The 11,938-nt window shown below is 37.5% G+C and overlaps 1 long non-coding RNA gene across 1 annotated transcript; it reads right to left on the bottom strand.

Moving 5' to 3' along the window:
- Positions 1–2,482: 2,482 nt before the first annotated feature.
- On the bottom strand, positions 2,483–11,693 carry LOC122640774. The gene is made up of 3 exons (XR_006329747.1): positions 11,567–11,693; positions 10,451–10,455; positions 2,483–2,562 (listed from the first exon to the last, which is right to left on the bottom strand). It is a non-coding gene; the product is annotated as an uncharacterized LOC122640774 (long non-coding RNA).
- Positions 11,694–11,938: the final 245 nt, after the last annotated feature.

The raw sequence follows: 11,938 nt of genomic DNA, 5'->3' as shown, positions 1-11,938 counted from the left end.
ATATAAATAAAAGCAAATTAATGAAAGAAAAATAATTGAGGCTACAATCAGCAAAGGCATCAGCAAAACAATGACAATCCTTCAATTACAATACTTTCACTTGGAAAGAGAACAAAATGAACAACATCCAATAACGGAGTTGTCATTTAGTCAAGGGGACTATCATGGGCGAACCAGAGAGGGAAGAGGTTAAAGTGAGAGGGAGATTAAGTTTGAAGAGCAATGTGAGTATTATCCAAGAGAGGAGGAGTATTTCTAGGAGAGAAGGGAGGGAGGCGTCGTTTAACTAAGAGCCATAAGCTTTTGAGCAAGAGTGGATGAGTGAGAGAGGAGGGGGGGTTCCTCGTTTCATTACTATGCATCTTTTCCTTTTTTTTTTTTTTTTTTTTTTCATTTTCATAAATTATTAATATTTTCTCTTGCGTATGAGAGGGATATTGTGAAGAGACAGAGTGCAACTGTGCAAGAATGTATTTTTTTTTATTATTTTTTCTCTTTTTGGTAAAACATTCCTAATTTCTCTCAAGAGAAGTTGCATATGAGAGAGATATTGTGAAGATACAGAGTGCAAGAATGCCTTTTTTTTTTTTTTAAAAAAATCATTCCTATTTTCTCTTAAGAGATGCATATGAGAGGAATAGTGGGAAGAGACGAAGTGTGTAAGAATGCATCTGTTCGTGGGAGAGAGAGATGGAAATGGGACTAAGGGTTATTTTGGGCATTGGAAAGGGGGCTCAAGGGTATTTTGGGCTTTGTAAAAATTGGACTAAAAAAAGTAAAGTACGTACTTTTATAGGATATATATATATATATATATATATATATATATAAGCTCTCAATTCCAAAAAAAACTTGGTCCGCTTTTAAATGCATATATATATTTAGGGTATAAATCAATCCAAAACTAAGGATTCGGTTTGGTTCTGGTTCGTTTCCAGGGAGTATTAGTGTGATCCAAATCTGGACCAAATCCCACCTCAGGTTAACAAACCTTATAGGGTTTTAGTTTGTTCCCCAAAATACCCTTTTGATACCCTCCCACGTATATCTGAAATCCCACGGTCAATGAATTCCCACTCACCGTGGCTAAAGGAAAACTTGGCTCCCCAAGGAGGTTGCTCAGTTGGCAAAGACCAACACCTCAAAAGTAAGAGGTCATAAGATCAACTCTCCTTGCCCCCCCCCCCCCCATAATATATATATATATATATATATATATATATAAAAGCTCCCAATTCCAAAAAAAAACTTGGTCCGCTTTAAAATACATATATATTTAGAGTATAAATCAATCCAAAACTAAGTATTGGGTTTGGTTCTAGTTCGTTCCAGGGCGTATTAGTGTGATCTAGATTTGGACCAAATCCCACTTCGGTTCTGAAATTCGGTACTTGTACCAAATTTATACGATTCTGGTTCCTATTCGATTCCTACACTGTTCGGTTCTGGTTCTTGTATTTGGTTTATACTATATAAGAACTATAATGTATTATAGTATAATATAGTACTATTATAAAATCTAATATTAGTAAAATATATATATTATAATGTAGTAGTATTAAACTACATTAATGTACTATAAAATATTGGTAACCAAATTCTGTTCGATTTTAGTTCTAACCCTTAGTTCCTATGTTGGATTCGGAAAATAACCATGTCCTGCTTCGGTTCTATTTCTCAATTCTGGATTATAACCAAATTCTACTCGATTCGGTTTGGTTCCTATTCCAGTTATTTGGTCTAGATCCAATTTTGGTTCCGGTTCCAATTTGACAACACTATTAATATGATCAAACAAAACCGAAATTGGTAGCAGCCCGTTAAGAGCCCGCTACGTCAACCCATCCTATGCAAACAACCCCTGCAGCTGGGTGATGAATCTACATCAATGGGTTAAGTATCTTTTGCCAAGAAATCTGACCAACATTTTACTGGTTTGATTGAAATAAAACGTTCAAAAATACGAGCTAGGGGAAAAAAGGTCTAAAAAATTTTCCACTTGTGAAGTTCGCCTTGACCACATGATGCTTGATTGAGAACTACATCCTCCAATTGGTAAACAAATGACAAAAACTTATTTAGAAACTTTTAGTAAAAGCTTCAACGACAATCATGAAATTAAAGTGAACACAAATTAACCAAGATGTCAATGTAATCCTTGATGAGTTTGACACTCATACTAACACTGGTTGGTTTTATAACTTTATTGATCTAATGTTGTTATATGCATGTAATGTAATGTAGTGGTGGTTTCCTGCCCTACATTTTGTCTATACTCCACATACCCCTCTTCCCTTTGATTACTTGATTTTCTTAGAAACTAAACGTCAATTAAGGTAGATAGCAAGTATGCTTTCACATCTTTCACATCCCAAAATTACCTTTCTATTCCAGAAAGAATGGAGACTCGTATGGTCTCAGTTCTACTCCTAAATTAATTCTGCAAGTGAGCCATCACTTCTAGGTTGACTTAATTAGAACTATCAATAAACAACTTGCGGCCATCAATTTCCACAATTAAGTAAGTATGCATACATCACAGGTGAATGTGGAACATCATTTCTATTAGAAAAGGAAAGATGTTGGTTCAATATTGTATATTGGATCCAATATTGGATTCCTCTAGCAATAGGGATCTTTCCTTAGTGGGAAAGATTGGATGGGTTGGTGATTGAGTCCCAATAGGAAACTCAATATTCCTTGCTCATGTGTGCTACAAATTTGGGAGTGAGAGGGCACATCACATATATTCATGAAATTGCCAAAATTCAAGAAGCACTCTCTCATCGTTGGAAAATCGATGGAGCACTTCCCTTCCTAAAACCGTTCTCTCTTCCTCTCCCTCTCTTAATGTTTGATCTTGGAGAAAGCTTGGGTTTTGAGAACCCTTGTGTGTGGAGGAGTTGGCTTAATCATATGGGAACACCAAGCTTTGCGTAGTGCGTGGAACAATTGAGAAAGGGTTATCATCGGTTGGAGGTATTGCATCTGTGAGACTCTAGGTAATGATCGATCGATCCTACTACGCTTCTGCGAATCTATGTTGATCGCCTTCAGTGGCATCAGAGTCTTGCTATCAAATGGGAATCTTTTATTTTTTTTGTATCCATTATTACATGGGATGCTCTTAGTTTAGATTAATTAAAAAAAAAAAAAATTTGTTACAAGGGTTTTTTGAAAGGAGACCTAGCACTTTGGTAGCAGGAAGGTCCCTTTTCTTTTTCCCATGGGCTGCCCTTGATGAGATAGCAGACATATTAAAAAAAAAAACTGTTTCAAGGGTTTTTTGAAAGGTGACTCATTAGGGAAGACCTTCACCATTTTACATAATGGCTTATTTTATTGGTTTTTTGATAAGCATGTATGTGGTATTGATTAAATCATGATGGACATTAGATGCTCATGGCCATTGTGACATGTTTAGTCATGGTAATGGTGTTTTTATGTGTTTTTGGCATTTTTCACATAAAATATAGAATTTATAATTTTTGAGCATCATGTATATAATGAGAACCATGGTTATGGGATTTAATAATTTACATGCATTAGATGGATGTGTGTACTAGGCATGGCATGGATGTGGTTTTGAATGCAATTATTATTTTTTTCATTCTTCTCCCCATCTCTCATGTAAAGGTTATGTAATTCCCCCTCAGGCAGTTTAAATTGGTGGATTGATTTCTTGAGTTTTATTTACATTTAAAGGGTTGTAATAAATTTAAATTAGTTTAAATTATTTATTATAATCGCTTGATGATCATGATAAGATCGGGATTGTGGATCAAGGATCTTGACGGTTCGTTGGTGAGAAGATTGGAGGAGGGACTTGTTCACTTGGAGTACCCAAGTTGTTTACAGTTTTGGATTTATTTTTCTGTAATAGTTAGTTGCATCTGCATTATCACATGATTATTGCTATGTGTGGGAGTGATATATGAGGCTGTGATTACTCCCATCCATCTTGTAATCAAAGTGAGCTTACATTGGATGTGAACTCATGTTGATTAAAGATGTTATCCCATAACCATTGGTATTTAACTTTCTTTGGATGGATGTGTTTATGTGCTTATACATTAGATGTATGATTGTGATTTTATGTATTCCCGTAATTTCTCAATTTTAAAACAAGTGTGATATGGGAAACCCTGCTTGATGGGATTCCCATGGCCTCCTTTAGTTGGTGAGTGTAGAAATTTCATCAATCTACTCTTGTAGATGCCGATAGGATAATACTTGGATAGCTTGATGAAATTGTCTACACCCATCTCACATGTGATAGGTAGAGAATATGGTTAGTGGTAAGTGTACTGCGATAGTAGGTATTAACCCACAAACACCATAATTCCCTCCAAAACTAAGGGTATACACTTGACTTGAGTGTATGTTAGCCGATAGGAATGGACATGACAATCAGATAGCTAAATCACATTGAAAGTAAAGTGATAGATAGAATAGTTCACTTAATCAACATACAAATGATGAACTCCGATAGGCTAAGTCAGGAGCCTAAGGGTTGATAAGTTCCAATTCATACCCTATAAGCTAGAGGGAAGCTTAAGGTGTGATTGACCATTGATTATTTTACTCCGTTTTTCAATGGTTGTCGATCATGCTAATCGTTATTTTTGTATATCGTGTAGATTTTATACTATGTTGATCCAAATCAACTATGCTACCCTCATAAAAGACCATATTTTGACCAGCCCAAACTACGTTGACTGGAGGAGGAACATCAAGTTACTCCTGACTGTAGAAGGTTTGATGTTAGTCATTGAGCAAGATGAACTTGAATTCCCACAAAAGAGGACCCTATTGCTAAAGCGGCCTATGAGTTATTTCGTCAGAACAATTCTAAGGCCAAACTCCTTGTATTAAACTCTGTGAAAAAGACTATCGCTGATTCTATCAAGGATTTGTACTTGCCAAAGGATATGATGGAGGAGTTGAAGGAGATATATGGGAGAGAAGAAAGACATGTTCATCATCAACTAGTGACACTTCTCCGTGGCACGAAGATGGCCCAAGGACCTCTAGTTATAGATCATGTCATGAAAATGCAAAACTTATTCCAAGATCTAGAGAACCTTGAGATGTCTTTTAAGCTGAATTATAAGATGGATGTTATCTTCTACTCTTTGCCTCAGGATATCTACGAATCATTTGCTGTTAATTATAATATGAATAAATTCTCCATCGAACTTCCTGAGCTGGGCAACATGTTGCAAGAGGTAGAGGTTGCAACAAAAAAGCAGGGAGGTCTTGACCACAAAGGAGAAGCCGTCTTCTTCTAAGCCTAAGGGTAAGAAGAAGAAGAAGAAGACTGAAAAGGAAAAAGCCCCTAAGGTTGACTCAAAGGGAACTCAGAAGAATAAGAAAAAGGAAACTTGTTTATATTGTAAGAAGGATGGGCATTAAAAAAAGGAATGTCGAGCTTTCCTGGCTGCTCAGAAAAAAAAGCCGAAAGAAGGTATTTCTGAAACCTTAGTCCTTTATGAGTCTAATTTGTCAGAGGAACCTACTAATACGTGGTTGGTGGACTCCGGGTCTACCGCCTATATTTGTAACATGTTGCAAGGGTTCAAGCTGACAAGAAGGCTAAGGATGGAGTTCGTCTAAGAACAGGTACTGGAGTTGAGGCCGTTGGAGATTTTACTTTATATTTTAACAATAAAGTTACTTTGATTTTGAGAGATTATTTTTTTGTCCCCCTGTTTAGAAGGAACATTGTTTCTGTTAGTAAGCTAGTGATGGATGGTTATACTTTTCTATTTGGTGATAAGTTGACTATTCGGTTTAAAAATTCTTTTGTTACTACTGACTTACTAGATAGCGGATTATATCTCTTAAAACCAGTGTTTGATGTGAATGAAATCTCCAATACATCTATAAAAAGAAAATCAGCCCAAGATAATTCAATATATCTTTGGCACTTAAGGTTAAGTCATATTGGAGTAGAAAGGATAAGTAGGCTGGTAAAGGATGGACCTTTAGATTCTCTGAATGTATAACCTTATCCAACCTGTGAGTCATACCTACAAGGAAAGATGACCAAGAAACCCTTCTAAAATGAGGGAAGAAGAGCCCAAGTTGTGTTAGAATTGGTACACTCGGATGTGTGTGGACCCATTAATGTTCAAGCAAAATATGGTTATGAATATTTCATAACCTTCACTGATGATTACTCTCGTTGTGGTTATATATAAGTGATGCACCACAAGTCAGAAACTTTTGATAAATTCAAAGAATTCTAAGCGAAAGTTGAAAAACAGTTGGATAGTTGCATCAAGTGCCTTCGATTTGATCGAGGAGAAGAGTATTTATCAGATGAGTTCAAGGACTATCTGAAAGAAGCTGGGATAGTATCTCAGTTGACGGCCCCAAGGTCACCTCAACAGAACAGAGTCTCAGAAAGGCGGAATCGAACCTTGTTGGACATGGTTCGATCCATGTTGAGTTATTCAAAATTACCGTTAAGCTTTTGGGGTTTTGCACTAGAAACTGCCATCTATATACTGAACAGGGTACCCACAAAATCTGTACCTAAAACACCTTTTGAATTGTGATATAGGCGCAAGCCTAGTCTCCAACATATCAGGGTGTGGGGTTGTATAGCACATGTGTGGAAGCAATAAATGGACAAGTTGAAATCTCGTATAGATAGATCCTATTTACTTGGATACCCTAAGATTACAATAGGCTACTATTTCTATGACCTAGTGAATCAGAAGATCATAGTTAGTAAGCATGCGACTATTCTAGAGGATGACATGGTCTCACCGAGATCGGATCCAGTGGTCATAAAAGAAATATCTAATGATTAGCTACCCTCTTCACCCACAGACATTTCAGTCGACGTACCCATTAAGGAGCAACAGCCTCAAGAGCCTAGATGGAGTGGGAGGTCTATACGACCACCGACTCATTTGAATCTTCTCACAGAGGAAGATCAAAGAGTGGAAGAATTCCACATGGTGTCTGATTGTTCAGACACGGATCCTTATACTTATGTTGAGGCTCTAAAGGATGTTGACTCAGATAAATGGAAGGAAGCAATGCGTTCTAAAATAGACTTCAGGCATTCTAACCATGTCTGGACTCTTGAGGATCTGCCACAAGGGGTGAAAACCATTGATTGTAAATGGATCTTCAAGAGGAAGAGACGTATGGTTGGAAAGGAGGAACGTTTCAAGGCGAGATTGGTTGCTAAGAGATACACTCAGAAAGAGGGTATCAAATATGATGAGACCTTCTCACCAGTAGTGATGATTAAATCCATTCGGATTCTATTATCGATTGCTGGATACCATGATTATGAGATCTGGCAGATGGATGTACAGATCGCTTTCCTTAATGGATGTCTTGATGAGGTCATATACATGGATCAGCCAGAGGGTTATGCTTCCCCAAGGAAGGAAAACAAAGTATGTAGGTTGTTGAGGTCCATTTATAGACAGAAACAGGTTTCCAGAAGCTGGAACATCCGTTTTGATCAAACTATCAAGGAATTTGAGTTTGAGCAAAACATTGATGAACCATGGGTGTATAAGAAAATTTATGGGGGTGTCCTATATGTGGATGACATACTTCTCATTGGGAATGATATGGAGTTACTTTCATTTATAAAGATGTGGTTATCCAAAACGTTCTCAATGAAAGATCTGGGTGAAGCTAGTTACATCCTAAAAATTAAGCTTGTGAGAGATCGCAAAAAGAGGATGTTAGGATTGTCGCAATCCACCTAAATTGACAAAGTGCTTAACAGGGTCAACATGCAGGGTTCTAAGAGTGGTAATGTGCCTCTCAGACATGGAATCGGTCTTTCCAAGTCATAATGCCCTCAAACTTTTGAGGATGTTGAGGCTATGAAAAGAGTTCCCTATGCTTCGGGCAGTAGGAAGTCTAATGTATGCCATGTTGTGTACTAGACCTGACATTTGTGACACTGTGGGGATTATAAGCCGATATCAATCCAATCCAGGACAAGAACATTGGACAGCTGTCAAGGGGATCCTCAAGTATCTAAGGAGGACCAAGGATTACTTCCTTGTTTACGATTGTGATCAACTGTCAGTAGTTGAATATACCAATTCGAACTTCCAAAATGACAAGGATGATAAAAAGTCTACCTCTAGGATGGTCTTCATGATTGGTGGTGATGCAGTGATTTGGAGGAGTGCCAACCAAAAGTCACTAGCCGATTCCACAACAGAAGTTGAGTACTTGACAACTAGTGAAGCAGCCAAGGAAGGTGCCTGGCTCAAGAAATTCTTGACCAACTTAGGGGTGGTGCCTGAGCTAGTGGAGCAACCCATACCATTGTTATGTGGCAACAGGGGAGCTATAGCACAAGCAAAGGAACCAAAAGCTCATCAAAGGAATAAGCATGTGGAGCGAAAGTATCAATTGATTCGGGAGATCATTTAGCGTGGTGACATAACCATAGCTAAGGTTGACATGGAAGATAATTTATCTGACCCTATGACTAAAGCATTATCTCCTATTATTTTTGAGAAACATGTTGGGAATATGGGGATAAAGTTTATGGGTATTTGGTACTGAAGTACAAACTTTTTTTAAATTAATGAATTTAATTTTTGATTTGCATGATCAGTTGTTGAGCTTAGTTGTTGTCCATAGGTATTCATACCTAAAACTGTTCACCATTAGGGATAGGACTAGACATCCTATCCGGCATGGTGGTCACACTGTATGTGCTTAGGAAGATTACTTTTCCAAGACACAAGTGTGAGTGTACATATGGTGTGTACATTAGACTGGATCACTTGAGAATTTCACATGTAGTATACTGTTAGTTTATAAAGAAAATGAGATTTTCTTAAGTAGTTCTCGATTGGTCCCTTGACCTGAGGGGTCCTTATCGTTGCATTCAGATGTTGTGTGTTTTGGTGCACCAACGATTGATGTCTCTCTGACTATATATCGGTGTAATGGATTCACAGTGTTTGCCTGTATTCGAAAGAGATGCCCAACATGGAATCCACAGCCCATACATTGGGAATATGTTGAGGAGAGTATTCTATATAGGATTAGAATCAAATCCAGATTCAGTAGCATTTTTAAAATGTTTTTGAAATGTATTTAGATATATATTTACAAACCATTACCTATTTTCTTGAACATTTTGTTTGAAATATTTTTCCTCGGTCCAATCAAGGTAATTGAATCTCTCGATCGGCGTATCGGTTCATTAAGGATTGATAGTCTCGAACACTTATCTTATATTGAACCATGCAACATCGTTTTGTGGGGGAGTAATGAGTGTCTTAACTACTTACCTTGGGTGTTGATTGTTACACTCTGTTTGGCATCTTTGGTGATTGGACACTTTAGAAGCTAAGTAGAATCCCATTACGATCCTACCCCTTTCCTTTCGGTTCCATTCATTTACGCAGCACGGTTGATCATGATTTCCTTTTCATGATCCTCTTATAAGATTGGATCTTATAGTAGGATGGATGATATTATTAGAAAAGGAAAGATGTTGGGTCAATATTGGATATTGGACCCAATATTGGATTCCTCTAGTAATAGGGATCTTTCCTTGGTGGGAAAGATTGGATGGGTTGGTGATTAAATCCCAATAGAAAACTCAATATTCCTTGCCCATGTGTGCTACCAATTTGGGAGTGAGAGGGCACATCACATATATTCATGAAATTGCCAAAATTCAAGAAGCACTCTCTCATCCTTGAAAAATCAGTGGAGCACTCCCCTTCCTAGAACCGTTCTCTCTTCCTCTCCCTCTCTTGGTGTTTGGTCTTGGAGAAAGCTTGGGTTTTGAGAACCCTTGTGTGTGAAGGATTTGGCTTGATCGTGTGGGAACGCCAAGCTTTACGTAGTGCGTGGAATGACTTAGAAAGGGCTATCATCTGTTGGAGGTCTTGCATCTGTGAGACTCTAGGTAACAATCGATTACCCTATTGTTCTAGATAATTTAATAGCATTCTCCATTGATAGAATCGATCCTATCACGCTTCCGTGGATCTATGTTGATCGCCTATAATTTCTCTTCTACAAAAAAAAAATCCACTTGATTGGTCTAAGAGAAAACCTATAAAAACAAAAAGACCCAATTTTTCAGAAGCAACGGTAACCGTGAAGGACTCAAAGGAAGAAACAACCCTATATATAATTTCAAAGCAAGTCTAATAATTATACAAAGAAAATCCTTCTTCTGGAACAAAACAATCCCTCCCAACTTGCGCTTTGGGAGCCAGTTTCAGTCAATACCTATTCCCTGAGATCTCCAAGGGACAACAAATCATCATGAGAATCATTAATCCTTCTTATTCTTCATTTATTTTCTTCAGATATTGATTTCATTTGTGGGTTTTCATATTCTTCTCCCTTCTTCATCCAATAAACTTAGCTCTCACTGCTGTTCTTAGTTTCTATTTGCATTCCTTAAAACTCCACTTTACTTTTTCACCTTCTCTGTTATTAGGGTTTTCTTTTCTTTTCTTTTGTTCTTTTTCCCCAAACTTTATTGATCCCTCTATATCTCGGTTGTAGTTGGACTTCTTGTAATGGAGAAGACCCTCTTTTGGATGTCTTCTGTTAGCTATCTAAGAGTGGAAGGGTCAGGTTTGTTTGTTCTCTTCATTTCTTTTCAGGGTAGTTGAGCTGATCAGAGGGGCATCACCCCCCCCTTTTTTTACGACCCATTAGCAATGCTTCCAATCCAATAAAAATATGATCTTATTCAATTGCTTATTTATGTTCTTGTACATGGCCATGAAGGAAGCAATTGAGAATCGAATGAGCTGTCCTTCAATTACTTCTTCACGTGTTGCAACTTTTTTTTCATTTTTGTGATCTAAGGTGCTCTGGTTTGTTCATCATTTTTGCTTCAACGCTATTGCTTCAACATCCTCCTCTCCAGCAACAGCCATGCGAGAACCAAGGTTAGGGAAGGGATGGTAAAAATTAAAAAACGATTGAGGAGAAAAACCCTTTTTTTGAATTATCCTCAAATGATTTGGTAAACCAGGGTTAGGGTAGGGGTATGATTTGATTAACCAGGGTCAGAGTATGGGTTTAGTTAACCCTGGTTAGATAACAACTTAAATAATTGGTTTTGAATTATGACTATTAGACCAGCTAATGCCACGTGTCACGATTCTAACGGGGTACTTACAAGAACTTACAAATGGGGGTAACCTGAGAGGAGAAAAATCATAATGTTTAATGTGTAAGAAGGAAAGAAGTTACTTTTTTTCACTAAATCTCATGATATCTGGTGTGCAAGTTGTGACATCAAACACTACAATAATTTTAAGGCAGTCAACTGCCCTAAGTCGAAACTTATGTGGCTGAGTATTTCAAAGAATCGTGGGGTTTATTATTAGAAAGTATCTATGCCTCATTATAAGCAACAGAAGCCGGTCGATAAGTATTTTAAGGCAGTCAACTGCCCCTAGTTGAAACTTATGCGGCTGAGTATTTCAAAGAACCATGGCGTTTATTATTACGAAGTATCTATGCCGGCCTCATTATAAGCAACAAAAGTCGGAGCATGTTCCAGGAGGTTGGTCAGAAAGATTACCAAATTCAATAACCAGGCAACTTCATCGAGCATAGAAATAACAATTGCTGAAGAACCAGCTTCAATGAGCTCTGATCTAAAAGTAGACAGTTTTGATGGGACATCCAAGCTAGCATAGTGGATATCATGTACTCTAATAGGTATCTTTGGGGGGTTTCAGTCTCGATTCCTTCCATATTTCATCCACAAGATTAAAATCATAAATCTAAACCAACTCATGATTCTTTTTTAAAATCAGCTCCTACAATTCCTCTGCTGCATCAGAAGAAAAAAGCAACTGCACCCTTCGTAAAATTAGAAGATTGCGTGCATCAGAAACTGCACAAGTGTGAAGAGTCATATAGAGATTTTTAAAAAAAATAGTATTTATGG

The sequence above is a fragment of the Telopea speciosissima genome, chromosome 9, assembly GCF_018873765.1.
Source record: "Telopea speciosissima isolate NSW1024214 ecotype Mountain lineage chromosome 9, Tspe_v1, whole genome shotgun sequence".
Taxonomy (NCBI): Eukaryota; Viridiplantae; Streptophyta; class Magnoliopsida; order Proteales; family Proteaceae; genus Telopea; species Telopea speciosissima.
Note: the sequence above shows the minus strand (reverse complement) of the source record. Positions and strands in the feature narration are given on the sequence as shown.